Genomic DNA, 16,921 nt, shown 5'->3' on the forward strand with positions numbered 1-16,921 from the left:
GTTACTTCTTTTCTACCCTAGCCACCTTCTATACATTACCAAAAGCAAAACCAATTCACTACTATCAAACATTCATTTGCAGAAGGCTCTCTGGTGGACATGAAAAAGAATTACAAGAAATGATTCAGAAATTCTAACTTAGTGGATGGATGAATATGTTAGAGTTAGTAATTGAGCATATATCACAAAGATAAATTAGGGTAGAGAACTAAATTATGTCTAAGCCAAGTAAGGATAACTGGGGAGTAACTGTGAGTGAATAAACACAATTACTGCTTTAAACAATACAGGATTTAGACTACTTATGGATGTCTAACAGGTCAGTTGACCAATGGCAAGCATTTAGTGAGAATCTACTTCATGTATCTGTAAATGACACCAGAGTGAGCCTAGCACGGCTTGGGGAATGTAGCTGCTTGCCTGTCTTCCTAGAAGAACTTTATCAGAAGACAGAGAAGTGAGGGAAGTGAGTTATACTAGAAAGCTAGTGTTCACCTGCACAAGTAAGCAAAGATGTTTGGAGCCAAAAGAGATCTAATCAGTGAAGTCATTAAGCCTTTGGTCACATGTCAAGGGTAGGCTCTTTCAAGGACCAGGAGACCTATGTCATGTCTTAGAAGGCAAGTGGTCAAAGGCAGAACCAGTTATATATTTTATATAGAATGAAAATGCCAGGTCCTTGTTCAAAATGTTGTAAAAATTTAATGGACAACATCTACAGAACACTAAACCAGGTGTGGGGCCCTTCTAGGAATGGTGTCCTACACTACACAGGTTGTGCCTCATGAAGCTGGCCCTAACCTGAGTGAAAATACTCTAAGAGGAAAACTTGCAAGTTAATGCAGAGCACAGAAAAAAGGAAGGATTCTGTCAGCAAGGCAAGAAGAGTACCCTACAACACAAAAATGTATACTAGCTAGGACAGTACAAAGTCTTGACAGAAATCTTTTCATGAAGAGAGCCAAAACAGTTTCAATTAGTCCTAGGCACCTTTACTTTTTCACTTCAACAGTTTTACTTCTTTACTTCAACAATTCCTAGGCACCTTTACTTAGGTTGTCTTATTTATTCCTTTCTAAAATATTGCAAGGTAAAACTAAGCTATTGCTACAGATTGGGTTCCCTGGGAAGCAGGCTCTGAGACAGAGATCAGATCAGAGGTTTATTAGGGAATGCTATTGGCAACAACACATGTGGCAGGATGGAAATAGGGGAGAAGTTGGGCTGTGATGCAGACACCTATGGTCCTCCACAGGGAAGCTCCAAAATTGGTATGCCCCTTAAGAGTTGCTTTGTTTTGGGGGTTATATTTTGGGAGACAGGACACAGAGGGACCTGATTTCCTGCTGTCCAGCTGACCCCAGGTGGGACGCACTCATCCCAGGCAACCCTGGGAGAAACTGCTCCTCGCTTGCCGGCTCAAACTGGAGCGGACGTGGAGGCCGCACCTTTGTGCTTCTGGCCTGGCTTGATCCCTGGGTGGGGGCGAGAGGCTTGAAACTACTCTGAGGGACTTACCTGCAAGTTTATATTTCAGGCGATATCAATGGGGCACGCAGTCTAAGATCTGGAAACGAGGCCTGGCTTGGGATATAGAGCACAGCCCACCTTGGCTACGCCCCCAGCATAGGGAGATCAGACCCAAAAGAGTGAGTTGCAGCAGTTGGTTTGAGAAGAGACTGGGGCGCCGCCACTTTTCTCCCCACAACCACCAAGGTAGGACCCCTGAGGGAAACACTGAAACCTGCCTACACCAAACCACGCCCATTCCCGCTAGAGAGCAGCCTTTTTTTTTTTTTTTTTCTTTTTTAACTGGAGAGTGGCAAGACCAACATGGCTGCACTGCCCTAATTCATTCTGGTCACTGGCTTGCTTAAACAGTCACATTTAATCCATTCTCTAGATGTATATTCTACACCTCCACCACTACCTTTCTATCTCTTTCCCTCTGGAGTAATCAGACTATATAGTTTCTCTGAGGAGCATTATCGTCATTTCTGTCACCGCGTCTATATTCCCACTTTCTGTCTCTGATTTAAGCCTCTTAGTCTTTCTGCCTGCTCATTTCATTTCCAATTTCGCTTCCTCTCCACCCTGTCATTTCTCTCTTTGTATATGCTCTTCCATCAGCACTGCATACACCCGACTCTTTATTTGTAGCTGGGAATTCTGGTTCTATGCTTTAGACTGTCTTTTGTCTATTGGGTTTTTTCTTTTTTTCATTTTTCTTTTTTATGTATTTTTATTTTTATTATTTGTCTTTCCTCCTTCCTCTTTTTTTTTTAAGTTCCCTTCCCTTTTTTCCTTTTCTTTTTCCCTTTCGGTTTGCGTGTTTGTTGGATTTATCTGTGTGTTTGTGTGCCTTTGTTCCCTGGGTGTTCCTCTGACTGTTTTCTCTTTCACGGCTACCTCAAGAAACAAACCAAAATACACATGGTGGAGAGTCCCAAATACCACTACGAGCAGGAAAATAAAATAACCAAGGTCTCAACAAGAGAGACCAAGAGACACCATTTAAACACTTTCTAATGGATAGGCCCTGGACAGTCAAAGAGCCGTCTTCAGTACAGCAGCACTTACAGGGGCAGAGCTTTTAAAACTAACAAGAGATAGAAAGCTAACCAAAATGATGAAACAGAAGAACTCTCCTCCAAAGAAATTCCAGGAAGAAATGACAGCTAGAGAACTGATATAAGCAACATAACTGAACAAGAATTTAGAACAATAGTCATAAAATTAATCGCTAGACTTGAAAAAGGCATGGAAGACATCAGAGAAACTATTGCTACAAAGACTATGGAGCTTAAAAATAGTTGTGATGAATTAATAATGCTATAAATGAGATGCAAAATAAAATGGAGGTGTCCAATGCACAGATTGAAGAAGCAGAAAGGAGATTAAGTGAGTTAGAAGACACAATTATAGAAAAAGAGAAAGCTGAGAAAAAGAGAGATAAACTGATCCAGGAACATGAAAGGAGAATTTGAGAGCTCACTGATACAATAAAACGGAATAATATGTGTATCATAGGAATTCCAGAAGAGGAAGAGAGAGGGAAGGGCGCTGAAGGAGTCCTTGAACAAATTATAGCAGAGTACTTCCCCAATCTGGGGAAGGAAACAGACGTTGAAATCCAAGAGGCACAGAGAACTCCGCTCATATGTAACTTGAATCGATCTTCTGCATGACATATCGTAGTGAAACTGGCAAAATATACAGACGAAGAGAGAATTTTGAAAGCAGCTAGGAGAAAAGGGCCCTAACATACACAGGGAAACCTATCAGAGTCATTACAGACCTATCTACTGAAACTTGGCAGGCCAGAAAGGAATGGCAGGAGATCTTCAATGTGATGAACATAAAAAATATGCAGCCAAGAATCCTCTATCCAGCAAGCTTGTCATTCAGAATAGAAGGAGAGATAAGTCTTCCAAAACAAACAAAAATTGAAAGAATTCATCACTACTAAACTAGACCCACAAGAAATCCTGAGGGGGACTCTATGAGGGAAATGTTGCCTGGAATGCAAGATACCAGAGACACCACCTCAAGCATGAATCCCACAAAGGACACAATGACTCTAAACCCATATTTTTCAATAATAACACTGAATGTAAATGGACTAAATGCCCCAATCAAAAGACATAGGGTAGCAGAATGGATAAAAAATCAATATCCATATATTTGCTGTCGACACTCATTTTAGACTGGAGGATACCTTCTGATTAAAAGCAAGGGGATGGAGAAATATCTATCATGCTGCTGGAAGTCAAAAGAAAGCTGGAGTAGCTATACTTATATCAGACAAACTGGACTTTAAAGTAAAGACAGTAACAAGGGATGAAGAAAGGCATTATATAATAATTACAGGGTCTATCCATCAGGAAGAGCTAAGAATTATAAATGTCTATGCACCAAATATGGGAGCACTTAAATATATAAAACAATTAATCACAAACAGAAACAATCTTATGGAAAAGAATGTGCTAATAGTAGGGGACTTTAATACTCCACTTACAGCAATGGATAGATCGATTAGACAGAAAATCACTAAAGACACAATGGACTTGAATGACACATTGGACCAGATGGATCTGACAGATATATTTAGAACTCTACATCATGAGGCCACGGAATTCACATTCTTCTCAAGAGTGCATGGCACATTCTCCAAGATAGATCACATACTGGGACATAAAGCAGCCCTCAATAAATACAAAAGAATTCAGATCATACCATGCACACTTTCAGATCACAATGCTATGAAACTTGAAATCAATTACAGGAAGAAGTCTGGAAAACCTCCAAAAACATGGAGGTTAAAGAACACCCTACTAAAGAATGAATTGGCCAATAAAGCAATTAGAGAAGACATTAAAAAATATATGGAAACAAATGAAAATGAAAACACAACAATCCAAATTCTATGGGATGTGGCGAAGGCAGTCCTAAGTGGAAAGTACATTGCACTCCAAGCCCATTTCAAGAAATTAGAAAAGATGCAAGTACAAAATCTAACAGCACACCTAAAGGACCTAGAAAGAGAGCAACAAGAGCACCCCAAACCTAGTAGGAGAATGGAAATAATAAAAATCAGGGTAGAAATAAACAATACAGATACCAAAGAAACAGTTGAACAGATCAATGAAACCAAGAGTTGGTTTTTTGAAAAAATAAACAAAATTGACATCCTATAGCCAGGCTTCTCAAAAAGAAAAGAGAGAGCACTCAAATAGACAAAATCATTAATGAAAATGGACTTATAACAACCAACCCCTCAGAAATACAAGCAATTATCAGGGAATACTATGAAAAATTATATGCCAACAAATTGGACAACTTAGAAAAAATGGACATATTCCTAAACACACACTCACTACCAAAATTCACACGGGAAGAGATAGAAAATCTGAACAGACCCATAACTAGTGAAGAAATCGAATCAGGTATCGAAATTTTCCCAACAAATAAGAGCCCTGGGCCAGATGGCTTCCCTGGGATATTCTACCAGACATTTAAAACAGAATTAATACCCATTCTTCTCAAGCTATTCCAAAACATAGAAATCGAAGGAAAACTTCCCATCTCATTTTATGAAGCCAGTATCACTTTGATTCCCAAGCCAGAGAGAGACCCAGCAAAAAAAGAGAACTACAGGCCAATATCCTTGATGAATACAGTTGCAAAAATCCTCAACAAGATACTTGCAAATCGAATCCAGTAGCACATAAAAAGAATTATCCATCGTGATCGAGTGGGATTCATTTCTGGGTTGCAAGTCTGGTTCAATATTCGCAAATCAATCAATGTGATACATCACATTAACAAAGAAAAGATAAAAGCCACATGATCCTGTCGATAGATGCAGAAAAAGTATTCGACAAAATACAGCATCCCTTCTTAATAAACACTTGAAAACGTCAGGATAGAAGGAACTTACTTAAACATCATAAAAGCCTTCTATGTGAAGCCTTCAGTTAACATCATCGTCAATGGGGAAAAACTGACAGCTTTCCCCCTGAAATCAGGAACACGACAGGGATGTCCACTCTCACCACTGTTGTTTAACATAGTGGTGAAAGTCCTAACATCAGCAATAAGACAACAAAAGGAAATAAAAGGCATCATGATTGGCAAATAAGTCAAACTTTCACTTTTTGCAGATGACATGATACTCTACCTAGAAAACACGACCGACTCCACCAGAAGCCTACTAGAACTGATCCATGAATTCAGCAAAGTTGCAGGGTACGAAGTCAACATACAGAAATTGGTTGCATTTTAATACACCAATAATGAAGCAACAGGAAGAGAAATCAAGAAACTGATCCCATTCTCAATTGCACAAAAAACCATAAAATACCTAGGAATAAACCTAAACAAGGATACAAGAGATCTGTATGATGAAAACTATAGAAAACATATGAAGAAAACCGAAGAAGACACAAAGAAATGGAAAAACATTCCATGCTCATGGATTGGAAGAATAAATATTATTAAAATTTCATTAAATACCCAAAGCAATCTGCACATTCAATGCAATCCCAATCAAAATTGCACCAGCATTCTTCTCAAAACTAGAACAAACTATCCTCAAATTTGTATGGAACCACAAAAGACCCTGAATAGCCAAATAATATTGACGAAGAAAATCAAAAAAGGAGGCATCACCATCCTAGACTTTATCCTCTACTACAAAGCTGTCATCATCAAGACAGTATGGTATTGGCACAAAAACAGACACATAGACCAATGGAATAGAATTGAGAACTCAGCGTTGGACCCAAAAGTGTACAGCCAACTAATCTTTGACAAAGCACAAAAGAGTATCCAAAGGACAAAAGACAGCCTCTTTAACACATGGTGCTGGGAGAACTGGACAGCAACATGCAGAAGAATGAACTAGATCATTTTCTCACACCATATACCAAAATAAACTCAAAATGGATAAAGGACCTGAATGTGGACAGGAAACCATCAAAACCCTAGAGGAGAAAGCANAACGGTGGACAATGGGGAGAAGAAGGGGAATAATAATGGGGCAGAGGGAGGGAGGCAAACCATGAGATACTCTTGAATACTGAGAACAAACTGAGGGCAGATGGGGGTGTGGGGGAGGGAAAGGGGGTGANAGGGGAAAATAGTGGGGGAGAGGGAGGAAGGCAAATCATGAGATACTCTTGAATACTGAGAACAAACTGAGGGCAGATGGGGGTGTGGGGGAGGGAAAGGGGGTGAGGAACATGGAGGAGGGCACTTGTGGGGATAAGCACTGGGTGTTATAAGGAAACCAAGCTGACAATAAAGTATTTTTAAAAAGATGATAAAGGCAGAAAACAAAGTTGCTTTGTTTTGTTTTATTTGAGGCTTACATAATGAGACCTTTATTATTCTGCAAACCAAAGCAAGATGTGAGGTAGGGGACAGGTTGGTGGCATGGAGGTTGGAAAAATCCATCATGAGCATCACTGAAGAACAACAATGTCTATGAAAGTGACTCTCTTCTGCAAGTGGCCAGCAGAACTGAGAGAATGTCCTTTAGGACACAACTGTATCAGGAATGTATCCTAATTAGAGAGAAAAGAACAGGTCTCCGTAAAGCCTCAGGCTGCTCATTGCATTCTGTAGAGAGAGCACAGATGTCTACTCTCCTAAACAGGTTGGGGGTGACCACAGGTAGACCTGAGATGATTTGTGTCACAGAAACTGGCTGTGACCATTTTGGCAAGTGCCCCAGGGCAGTTAGGAAGTACAATACAACTGCTGGAAGCTTCCCACATATATAGAACTTATAGGGAGATCTCCCCATTGTGTATTTTCAGATGTGTGAGTTTCAACTTCAGGAACATGTCTCCCTCACAAAGGTTCTCCTTCAGTGTCATTATATTGAACCAGGAGATAGCATGTTCCTTGCATGTCTCTGGCTTTGCTTCATGTGAACTTTCCTGTGCCCAGCAAAGTGAGACCTTCAGCTGCAGGCTTTCTCAAATTCACTGCACTCATAAAGCTATCTGCTTTGTGAACTTTCTAGCGCTGAATCAGAGCAGAGCATTGGCTGAAGACATTCCTGCATTTGCCGTGCACATGAGGCCTTTTTGTTCACCTTTCTGAGGTGAACTTTCTGGTGCTGCACAAGGTTAGACCTTCAGCTGAAATGTTCCCCCATTTGCTGTACTTGTGAGACCTTTCTCTGATGGGAATTTTTTGGGCAAATGGGGCTCTAAAGAATTTCCTACATTCCCTGCACTCCCATGTGAAGTCTTCTGTGTTGAATGAAGTCACAATTGCCGGTGCAGAGTTTCCCATTTACTCTTGCACTCATAATGCCTTGCTCCAGTGTGAAATCTTGTACAATAAGGTTGGAGCTTTGGTCAAAGAATTTCTCATATTTGCTTCACTTATAAGGCTTTGCCTCAGTGTGAATTCTCTAGTATTGAAGGAAAATGAAGATGTGGATGAAGAATTTTCCATACTGGTTACATTTATAAGCCTTCCCCCCCCCGTATGGGCTTTCTAAAGCTGAAAGAGGTTCAGTCTTCCGGGCAAGTTTTTCCCACATTCACTGCACTCCTAAAACCGTTTGAATCCACTATAAAAATGTAAAAATGGATGGAAATTAAGGTGTACGCACTAATGCTTCAGTAAGGCTTGACTTTGAATATTCTTTTTCCCTCTTCGTCATTCTTAGAGCCCCTCCCCCCCACTTTGTTTTTCTGTAGACTCCTTTGTTCCAGAAACTTTGTATCAATGTTGACATCTCGCCGAACTCAATGTATAGTGACGAGACTTAGACTGCCCGTGCCAGCGCTAGTCATGAGACCATCTTGAAGACATAGGGCTGGTAGCTGGGACCAGATTCCTATAGAAACTGCCCACATTCCGTATATTCCTATTAACTCCCTCAGCCTTTTATCCTCGACGGGTCTGCAGTTTGTTCGTTGTTTTTTTAATAGTTTATTGTCAAGTTGGTTTCCAATCGGGTCTGCAGTTTTGAAGGCATTAGCCCGCTGCAGCCTCTCTTCTCTGCCAAGGAAATAGAAACCATTGTTCCTCTGTATCCCAAACACCGTCTTCGTGTTCTATTTTGGCTCCGGAGCCCAGAGGTCGGTTTTCCACAACTGTTTCTGCAGCGCGGAAGACGCACGCCCTGCGGCGCCTGGCTCTGAGGGGCTGCTGAATTCGCGGAATCTCCACCCAGCCGAGCGCCGGGCTGTGCAGGCCGCGGGGACCCACACTGGGCGGCAGCCTGGGCGGCGCACTGCGCGCTGGGCACGCTCGCTGCGCTCCCCGCGCGCCCAGAGCCGGGGGACTGCNTTTTGCCGGACAGGCAGCGGCCTTTCGACTCCTCTTTTCTCTTTTATTTTTTCCCCTAGTTCTTTCCTTCTTCCCTTTCTTTCTTGGGAAGCGGCTGGGACGGAACTTCCGCCTCAGACCTCAAACTCAAGTGGAGAACCGCCCCCGGAGTCGCTCCCAAAACTCCGCTTTGGGAACCAGGCCTCTACAGTGCAGCGCGGAGCAGTCAGCGGATGCAGACTGTGTTTGGACCGAGGACACGACTGTCAGCGCACGGCGAGGAGGCTGTCCCCTGCCTAACGGGATACTCGGAGAGGATGGCAGATGAGAGCTGTGGTCTGGCAGGGTGCCCAGCGACTGGGAGGTAGGTTCTGCGGTTCTGGAAGCACAGCGCAGCATCCACGAAGTGTTAACAAAACTGCAGATAAGGCTGAAAAGATCGAGGGATTTGCCCAGGGTCCCATGGGGGTTTCTGACCGGCTCAAATCCTCATTCCCAGGAACTCTGCCCGATTCATAACTTGTTAAAATGTGTGACCTAGATGGATATATTTGCACCAAGTGACAGTTCTTGCGGTTTGGACAACGTCGTATTGGCTAGTCAACAACCAATCAGAATCTCTCTTTAAAATCTGTATTAAGGGATGGGAGGGCTCTCTAACTGTGTAAGGGGAGGAGCTAGGATCAAGTTGACCAGACTGTTTTTTTAGATTAATGTGTGTAGGCAGAGAGAAGATACTTCTGGACAGGAGAGTGGAGGGAGGAGTTCCCTCCATCCCCACAGAGCTTCCATTCCAAACCATGGCTAATGTGAGAAGACTGCTACACAGACCAAAACTCCTGCAGGATGAAATACAAGAAGTAACTATTTGAGGGTGCTGGCTGGGGATTCAGATTCAACCGTATTTCACCCCAGAGTCCATTATTTTGCACTGCAGAATTAATAAATATGTCTATATTAGTAATTAGATGGGGGAAAAATTCACAAGGAACCTGAGAATGCCAAAGCTGTTTACAGGAAGCCAGGAAGAATAGAACAATGGGAAAATGTGTCAGGGCAAGAAAGAGAGGACATAGTGAAAGCAAAAAAGACAAAAATTAACCAAACTCCTATGCTACATCCCTGACTGCATTTGAGGCTCCTACTTCCCCATTTCTCATTTACTGCATTCTGCCATCTGACTCCACCAGCCAATGATTCATTCATCTTGAAGGTCCACAATGACCTCCTTCGATAAATACATCAACTCCTTGTAGGTATTTTTTTTTAAAGTTTACTTATTTTGAGAGGGAGATTGCAAGTAAGGGAGGGGCAGAGAGAGAGGTAAAGAGCGAGAATCCCAAGCAGGCTCGGCACTGTCAGCATGGAGCCCAGTGTGGAGCTTGAACTCAACAACCAGAAGATCATGACCGGTGCTGAGCTACCCCCAAAAGTCGGATGCTTAAACCACTGAGCCAGCCAGGCACCCCCTTGTAGTTTTTATTTGACCTCTCTTCAGCATTCAGCTGTTCCTGGCTATTTCCCGTCATTCAGTCTCCTCTCCTAGCTTTCTCATCCTCTTTTCTGGTTTTCCTACAAAATATCCAGCAGCTGTTTCTCTGTGCCCTGCCCTTTCATTGTTGATGTTCCCCAGTTCCTACCATCAAACTTCTTATTAGTGGGTCCTCTCCTTGTGCAAGCCAATACCTTATGTCTTTACCGATCATGTGTAGACTGATGACTTGGACCATACTCCCAGCCCCTGGTTTCTCTCCTGAGCTCCAGACTCAAATGTCCAGACATGGACTTGACACATCATTTTGGAGGGCCTGTAAGCACTTCAACTTCTACATATCCCAAATGGAATTCCCACCCAAATGTCTTCCTTCTCATCTGCCTATCTTGATGAATGGCAGTGCCTCCTGCTCAGAACCCTTTCCCAGGAACTTCGCTTCTGTAATTTGTCATCTCTGTTACATCCTCACGGCCATTTCATTAGATTCAGCTGACACTGTTGTAGCTTCCCAACTGATTTGCTGTGGGGTCACCCTTTGTCCCTTCTCCACATGCTGGTCAATTCATGCTCACATTTGTATTCTTTCAGATGAATTAAAATTCTTCAGCATTGCATAACATCCCCTTTCTTTGTGGTCTGTTCCCTGCTACTGCTCCCGTGTAATTTCTTCCACTTCCGATTTCCTATGTTAAGCTTTATCCCAGTGTAGGTCTATTTTTCTCTCTCTCTGTAACACATCCCCCCACTTCTTTCACAGGAAAACTTCAAAACTTAGACGTCATTTCCTCTGGGATGTTTGTTCTAAGACTCCTCCAGTCTGAGTTAAGTTCCCCTTCTATTTATTCCTATGACATCCAATACTTACTTCTAACACTTACTATCCAGTATTATAATACTTTGTTTCACCCACAAAACTAATAGGCAACCAACGAAATGGGAAAAGATAGTTGCAAATGACATATCAGATAAAGGGTTAATATCCAGAATCTATAAGGAACTCACCAAACTACACGCCCGAAAAACAAACAACCCAGTGAAGAAATGGGCAGAAGACATGAACAGACACTTCTCCAAAGAGGACATCCAGATGGCCAACAGACACATGAAACGATGCTCAGCATCCCTCCTCATCAGGGAAATACAAATCAAAACCACACTGAGATACCACCTCACGCCAGTCAGAGTGGCTAAAATGAGCAAATCAGAGAACTCTAGATGCTGGCGAGGATGTGGAGAAATGGGCACCCTCCTACACTGTTGGTGGGAATGTAAACTGGTACAGCCCCTCTGGAAAACAGTGTGGAGGTTCCTCAGGAAACTAACAATAGAACTCCCCTATGACCCAGCAATAGCACTGCTAGGAACTTACCCAAAGGATACAGGAGTGCTGACGCATAGGGGCACATGTACCCCAATGTTCATAGCAACACTCTCCACAATAGCTAAAACATGGAAAGAGCCTAAGTGTCCATCAACGGATGAATGGATCAAGAAGATGTGGTTTATCTATACCATGGAATACTACATGGCAATGAGAAACAATGAAATCTGGCCATGTGTAGCAGCATGGATGGACCTTGAGGGTGTTATGCTGAGCGAAATAAGTCAGGCAGAGAAGGACAAATATCATATGTTTGCACATATGGGAGGATTAGGAGGAACTTAACAGAGGACCAAGGGGGAGAAGAAGGGGGGAAATGGTGGGGGAAAGGGAGAGAGGCAAACCATTAGAGACTCTTGAATGCTGACAAAAACTGAGGACTGATGGATGTGGGGGGGAGGGGGGGATGGGCATGGAGGAGGACACTTGTGGGGATGAGCACTGGGTGTTATGTGGAAACTAATTTGACAATAAACTATTTGTAAAAAAATAATAATAATACTTTGTTTCTTTCCCTTTCTTTGCCTTTAGGTTGTGAATTCTTTAAGGGCAGGGACTTGGTCTTTCTATATAATTCTAATGGTTATCACAGAGCAGCACATAGTAGGTCTTCAAAGAAGTTTGAAATGCATAAATGACATAATTCAAATAGGGAAGAGTTATTATCTCCTTCCTGAGCCTTATTTTAAACCTTTTAAAACTCCCCCTTCCCACTGGTCCAGCCCCTCTGGAAAACAGTGTGGAGGTTCCTCAAAAAATTAACAATAGAACTCCCCTATGACCCAGCAATAGCACTGCTAGGAATTTTTACCCAAGGGATACAGGAGTGCTGACGCATAGGGGCACATGTACCCCAATGTTCATAGCAGCACTCTCAACACTAGCCAAAACATGGAAAGAGCTTAAGTATCCATCAGCTGACGAATGGATCAAGAAGATGTTGTATGCTTATACAATGGAATGCTACATGGCAATGAGAAAGAATGAAATCTGGCCATGTGTTGCAACATGGATGGAACTTGAGGGTGTTATGCTGAGTGAAATAATTCAGGCAGAGAAGGACAGATGCCTTCTCTGAAGAAGACAGATATATGTTTGCACGTATAGGTGGATTAGGAGGAAATTAATGGAGGACCATGGGGGAGGAGAAGGGAAAAATAGTTGGAGGGAGGGAGGGAAGCAAACCATGAGAGACTCTTGAATGCTGAGAACAAACTGAGGGCTGATGGGGGAGGGGGAGACGGGAAGGAGGGAGATGGGCATGGAGGAAGTCACTTGTTGGGATGAGCACTGGGTGTTACATGGAACCAACTTGACAATAAACTATTTAAAAATAAATAAAAAATAAAACTCCCCCTTCCCAAAAGATGAATCATGGAAAGAAGAAGGATCACTGTGTTACTAAGAGGAGTGAAGTCCTCAATTTCTTCAGTTACAATGTAATTGAATAGGTGGACCAAGCACCATTGTTTTAAGATCCTGTTCAATCAGTGTTGGCAAGTTATGCTGGCATAGCTGAGAAAGCATGACCACAGTGCTTGAAGTGAGAAACAATGACGATGTAAGAAGATCCCAATCTAAGAGACTTCTTAGGTGCTGTGAGGAACATCTTTCCACTGTGATATTTCTCTGATGCTAAACCTGCTTTTAAGGATCAAAGAAATGTGAGACATATTTCTAATGCCAAAGCTTAAAGCCCAACTCATGAGGAATTCCTGCCCCAGAGTTCTTATTTAGAAACTGAGAGAAAATAAGAGTCTCTTTTCTTATAAACTTTTTTTAATGTTTATTTATTTATTTTGAGAGAGAGAGAGAGAGAGAGCATGAGCAAGTGGGGAGGGGTAGAGAGAGAGAAGGAGAGAGAGAATCCCAAGCTGGCTCCATCCTGTCACCACACAGCCAAACATGGGGCTCACTCCCAGGAACTGTGAGACCATGACCTAGGCCAAAATCAAGAGTCAGACGTTCAACCGACTGAGTCACCCAGGTGCCCCAAGAATCCTTTTTTTTTTTTTAAATCTAACCCTCTTGTTTTCAAGATTACACAGTTTGTTAGATTCCAAACCAGGAACTGGATTAAAGGCCATACCCCAGAGGTCACTGTGCAATTCTTTGGGGACAGGGGACAGGTAATTTGACTCAGGCATAGACAGACACACAGTGGGCACTCAATCTGTTGAATGAAGGAGGGAATGAATGAATGTGCTCTATCATAGTGGTGTAGATGTAAAGGAAGAGCACTGTCATTTCTCCGAAGATGGGAAACTTTAGAATTTGGGGGGAAAACAAATATTTCAAAAGCAAACTTTATCAAAACAAAGGCTGAAAAAATGTTTTGAGTGCTAAAAAGATCTATGGTAAGTTGTTGAATGATTTGCCACTAATTTCAAAGGATGATAGAAAATCATCTTCTGAAATGTTGACATGTCTGCATAAGAAACATAGGGGTAGAATGCTTGAGTGAGAAATCTCAGTTGCCTGAATCTTGCCCTCTTCACCGACATAACCGAGTTGGTTATTTAACCCATGCTGTGAATCAGTTTCCTCATTTGCAAAATGGGGCTAATAACAGCACATAGGGTTGTTGTGAGACATAGTGAAATACACACAACCTGCACCGTCAGGTGACCCACTTTCTGCCACTAGTTCCTGTCTGTCTAGGTGTTAGTTTTGCTTTTGGTAAATGTTTCTCTCTATGGTTTTTCCCCCTTCCCATTGCATGCCTTTCTTTTCCTCTCACTAACTTGCTACTTTTTGTCTCTTTTCATTTATTTCTCTATTCCTGACTGAATTTCTTAATATCCTTTTTTACAAAAAAATGTTTATTTATTTTAAGAGAGAGAGAGCACATGAAAGAGTGCAGAGGAGGGGCGGCAGGGGGGAGAGCTCAAGAGAGCACAGGGGAAAGGTAGAGAGGGGGAGAGAATCCCAAGCAGACTCTGCACTCTCAGTGTGAGGGCTATGAACTGTGAGATCGTGACCTAAGCCAGAATTAAGAGTTGGACCCTCAACCAACTGAGCCACCCAAGTGCCCCTGTCCTTAATATTCTAATACCTCTCCCATCCTTACAAAATGATTGATGGCAATGAACTTCAGTATATCTACAGAACAAGAAACTTAATAATAACTGTTAAAACCCATTTTCTTTTTTCCAAATGAATTTCTGATATCTGCCATGATCAATGCATCTGTTGTTTTGTTTTGTTTTTTACATTTTAAAGTCAGTGAATACATTTATATTATTTTAGTTCTTGTTTTCTTTACCTGATATAACTTTATATTGAAGGGGATCAGGATATGCCACTTTGACATAAGGACTATTTTGAGTTGAAGAAAAACTGAACATCAGTGGATGCAAAAAGAAGCCTTGGGGCGCCTGGTGGCCCAGTTGGTTGAGTGTCCGACTTTGGCTCAGGTCATGATCTCGCGGTTGACGAGTTTGAGCCCTGTGTCCGGCTCTGTGCTGACAGCTCGGAGCCTGGAGCCTGCTTTGGATTCTCTGTCTCCCTCTCTCTCTGTCCCTTCCCCACTTGTGCTCTCTCTCTCTCTCTTTCAAAAATAAATAAACAAACATTAAAAAAATAAAATTACACTTGTAGCAGAACTTTGAGATGCTGTATCTGCTTCGTTGGCTGCTTCCAAATTTTAAAAGCCAAACAGCACACTAGAAAATTAGTAACTATGGCAAATTGTCCTTGCTAACTCTTCATACTTGTCATTTACTGAGCTGATGACACAAGAAGCTTTAAGAGAGGAAAGCTCAAATCAAAGGAGGTGTTTTTATTAGACAGACCGATTCCACCTCTCTTTATTGCCTGGTACATTTGTGCAGTTGTTAATAAATGTTCAGAATCTGAGAAATTGAGGTACAATAAAGTTTATGACTGGGTCTAAATCAGTTCTCTAGAGAAGAGAGTCTCTCTAGGTTGCAACACTGCCTCATTTTTCTTTTTCTTCACAAGGCTGAAGATCTAGACACCGAATATAGTGCATTTTATATATTTTTACATAATCATGCATTTGTGTGTTTGTATAGATCTTCTGTGGCAGAGAAGGCAAGAGAAAGTGGCATAGGGAAGGAGAGTTTGAGATAGTAAAAGATGAAAAACAATGTGCCCATAAGAGGGGAATGCAGCATAAACTATAGTATATGATACCACAATCACAAAAGTTAACTGACACATAGCATATGAATGGTTTAGGGAAGAAAACCTTTTGCTCTGCCCTCTTGGCTGTAGTTCCTGGGGACCTCTAAATTATACTAAGAAATGACAGATTAACTGGAGAAAAGGGGTTATTTATATGAAAGTAACTAGTAGCTAAATGGTTAAACTTAGAGACCTTTTTATTGAACTTGGGAGGGGAATGAGGAGAGTGGAAAAAAGGTCTCTTTGGGAAGAAAAAATACGTTTCTTTAGGAAGATAAATGGATTTTTAGAAGAACAAACTGGAGATTAAAAAGTTAGCAATAAGATTTGTCTGAACGTGTGAGTGGTCGGTGCACCTGGGTGGCTCAGTCGGTTAAACATCCGACTTAGGCTCAGGTGATGGTCTTGGGATTCGTGGGTTCGAGCCCTGTGTCAAGCTCTGTGTTGACAGCTCAGAGCTTGGAACCTGCTTTAGATTCTATGTCTCCCTCTTTCACTGACCCTCCCCCACTCACACTCTGTCTCTCTGTTTCTCAAAAATAAATGAACGTTAAAAGACATTAAAAAAAAAAAAGAACGTGTGACTGGTCATTTTCATCACCTTCATGGTCATGAAGGATTTGATTTATGGAAGGATTACTCTTGGTTTCTCTCCCCCATCCTAGAGAGAGATTTATGACAGCCTCATTTCTAAGAAGTTTCTGCTTTTAATGCAATATAGGAGGCACCAGGAACCCTTCTTTCTTCTATTTTTTTATTTTTTAAATGTTTATTTATTTTTGATACAAAGAGAGAGAGCATGAGCAGGGGAGGGGTAGAGAGAGAGCGAGACACAGAATCTGAAGCAGGCTCCAGGCTCTGAGCTGTCAGCACAGAGCTGGTTGCAGAGCTCAAACCCACGAACCATGAAATCATGACCTGAGCCAAAGTTGGACACTTAATGGACTGAGCCACCCAGGTGCCCCCAGGGTGATTTTATTTTAGGTGATGTTTATAGGCTCAGTTTATATTATCATTTGGGTTATAATGCTGATTATAAAGCCTTAATTAAATAATTATTGTGGGAACATAGCCATACTGTTAGACTACAAAAGCCTAAAATG

This window comes from Crocuta crocuta, unplaced genomic scaffold (genome assembly GCF_008692635.1).
Source record: "Crocuta crocuta isolate KB4526 unplaced genomic scaffold, BGI_CrCroc_1.0 scaffold134, whole genome shotgun sequence".
In the NCBI taxonomy this organism is placed as follows: domain Eukaryota; kingdom Metazoa; phylum Chordata; class Mammalia; order Carnivora; family Hyaenidae; genus Crocuta; species Crocuta crocuta.